This window comes from Egretta garzetta, unplaced genomic scaffold, assembly GCF_000687185.1.
Source record: "Egretta garzetta isolate BGI_Z169 unplaced genomic scaffold, ASM68718v1 scaffold986, whole genome shotgun sequence".
Classification (NCBI taxonomy): domain Eukaryota; kingdom Metazoa; phylum Chordata; class Aves; order Pelecaniformes; family Ardeidae; genus Egretta; species Egretta garzetta.
In genome coordinates this window covers 53,122-55,933 of record NW_009259903.1, presented here as the reverse complement: position 1 = coordinate 55,933, position 2,812 = coordinate 53,122, and the positions used below count along the sequence as shown (strand labels likewise).

General features: G+C 59.8%; 1 protein-coding gene across 1 annotated transcript in view; it reads right to left on the bottom strand.

Moving 5' to 3' along the window:
- The window catches only part of LOC104127481 (myotubularin-related protein 5-like), a gene marked incomplete at its 3' end in the record, with an annotated part of 66,798 nt that overhangs the window by 51,028 nt on the left and 12,958 nt on the right, over positions 1 to 2,812 (bottom strand).

The following is a 2,812-nucleotide window of genomic DNA, read 5'->3' as shown; positions in this document are numbered from 1 at the left end:
GAGATCTTCAACCCCCGCCTGGCCGCTGTCCTGTGCCCCCTGCTCTGGGTGAGCCTGCTTGGGCAGGGGGGTGGCACTGGGGGAGCTCCCGAGGTCCCTGCCAGCCCCGGCCAGGCTGGGATTCTGGGATGTTTTGGTGCAACTTCACAGGAGAAGGAACCTGGGAAGAGACCAAAGCCGGACCCTTTCCTGCAGGAACAGCAGACACCGGCACAGCCACCGAGCCACCAGCACCTCGCACACGGCCACGGCCCGGAGGCAGACTGGAACCGGACACAGAGCGGGCACCCGGCAGCAAGCCTGCAGGACAGGAGCAGGACAACACAGAACTTTGGGCTCTCACAAAGGTCCTTCTGTCGGTATTTAAGGCATAAGTCTCTACAAAGGGACACGGTCGCACCCAGACACTGATTCCTGACCTGAGCATATTTAAAAAAAAAAAAAAAATTAGGGAAAAAATGAACTCATTGTGTGTTTAATGATCACCTTGGTGATGTTTGAGGACACGTCTGACTCTCTGTAAACACAGGGTGATAATGATCAGGACAAACAGTTTGGGATGGGACCGAACGCAGAACCGGGTGGCGAAGCAAAGCGTCCGCATGCAACTCCGGCCAAAACACGACCGACGTGCTGCTGGGAAAGCCCTTCACAGCGATGGATCACCTCCCAGGCAGGCAACGTCCTCAGTTCCCAGGTCACTCGCTCCCAGATAGAACATCCCCGAGGAGAGTCAGTGGGAACACCAGTGCCCGGCCGGCACGGGGTGGTGGGGACCCACTCACGTGTTCCCAGCAGAGCCCATCCACTGAAAGTCATGGCTCTCGGGGGTTCTTCTGGACGAACCCTTAGTAACGACACGTTTACAGGAGAGCTAAAATTAAAGCCTCTAAAGAACCGGTCGGCGTTGCTCTCTCTTAGAGCTCTTCACCATTCTATTTTCACACTGGTCCTTCCCCGGGCCCCCGCTGCCAAGCTGTCATTACCTTCCTCAAACCTGTTCTTACTCACTCTCAAATTAAGGCTGAGAAGTGCCGGCGAGACACCCCGTATTCCCCCGGCCGGCGGGCGCACGGCACCGGCCCGGCAAGCAGACGCCGAGGACCAGACCCCCCTGGGGCAGCCAGGACCTGCGAGGTGCAAACTCGCCAGGGTCGGACACGCTGGCAAACCCCTGCGGGGCAAGGAGCCGTGGCTGGAAAAGCCCGGGAGCCCCCGTGGGCCTGCAGGGCCATGGAGCCGGCCGCTCTCCCACCACCCCGGCTCCCCGTGGAGAGGTCCGCTGGGCTGCCCCAGCACGGTGGGAGCCGCTGCTCTTGCCCCAGCACGGTGCTTTCAGGACGGCGCTCAGCCGCCTCGACACGTGCCCGGGGTAAACCACTGACCGGGTCAGGAGAGATCCCGGGGTCCGGGACCGCTCCGGTGAAGGAGGGAGCAGCTCAGCAGGACCTCCCGTTCAGCACAAACTCAATCATCCAGGGTAGGGAGCTGGAGAGGAAGATTTCCCACCATCTATGGGTGATAACCGCAGCCCGGGAGGCTGGGCACGGTACACGCTGATAGGAGCGTCGCTCCTCTGTGCAGCTTGACTGTTCCTCGAGCCAAGAGGAGAGCTGTATTTATCTTTAGAAACATTAAGGCATAAGAGGAAGTCATTAAAAAAAAAAAAACCCTCCGTCTGTTTCCGAGAGCTCGTCCCAGGAAAGTGCTGCTTGGGGCCCGGAGGGTTCCTGGCAGGGCGACAGAGATCAGCGTTTTCCAGCTGCCTACCCTACGTTCACCCACAGCCAGTCCTGGGAACGCTCCCTGCCAGCCCCTAACAGGCAGCCCCGCGCAGACACTGGGGCTCGAGACGCCCAGCAGAGCCTCCACGCAAACCCAGAGCCCCCAGCCCACCCGGGTGTGGTGGTTTGGCGCTGGCTGGATGCCAGGGGCCCACCAAAGCTGCTCTAGCACTCCCCTCTAACCGGACAGAGGAGAGAAAAAGTAAATCAAAGAGCTTATGGGTCGAGATAAAGGCAGTTTAATAAAGAAGAAAAAAAAAAAAAAAGCAAAAGCAAAGGCCGTGCGCGATAGCAAAAGGAAAGAAACCAAGATTTTATTCTCTACTTCCCGTTGGCAGGCGATGTCCAGCTTCCCGGGAAGTAGGGCTTCAGTACCCGTAGTTGTTCCTTCCCAAAGACAAAACGTCGCAAAAGACGAATGTCCCCCCTCCTCTTTTTTTCCCTTAGTTTTTATACCTAAGCTGACATCACATGGTATGGAATAGCCCTTTGGATGGGTTGGGTCAGGGGTCTTGGCTACGACCCCTCCCAAGGTCTTGCCCCCTTCCAGCCCACTGGTGTGGGGGGGGAATATTGGAGGCACAGCCTTGATGCTGTTGGAGCACAGCGGGGCCACCGCTGGCTGCCGGGGAGAGCACCCGCTCCTCCCAGCCCGCGCCCCAGGCTGCCTCTGGAGGAGCCCTCCAGGAAAACGGTCCCAGGAACTGCGGAGCGAAGGCATAAACGCGCTGCAAAACCGAGAGGTGCGGCGTGACGTGCCCGGCGGCTCGGATGGAGGCGGCGAGGGGTTCCTCCAAACCAGGAGCAACGCTGGGAGCAGCATCCCCCTCCCAGTGCCCCCAGCTGAAAACGCCCACGTGAGCTCCGGTTGCTGTTCTCTCCCAAGGAAGGAGCTGGCCCCAAAGGCAGGTCCTCGCACTCCAGCTGCGTGCTCCACCTGAAGCACGGAGGTGTCGGCCTCACGCCCGAGGCAGGGGAAGCGTGGGGCGAGCGGACACGGACTGCCCATCCCGCCTCCGGCAGCGGTT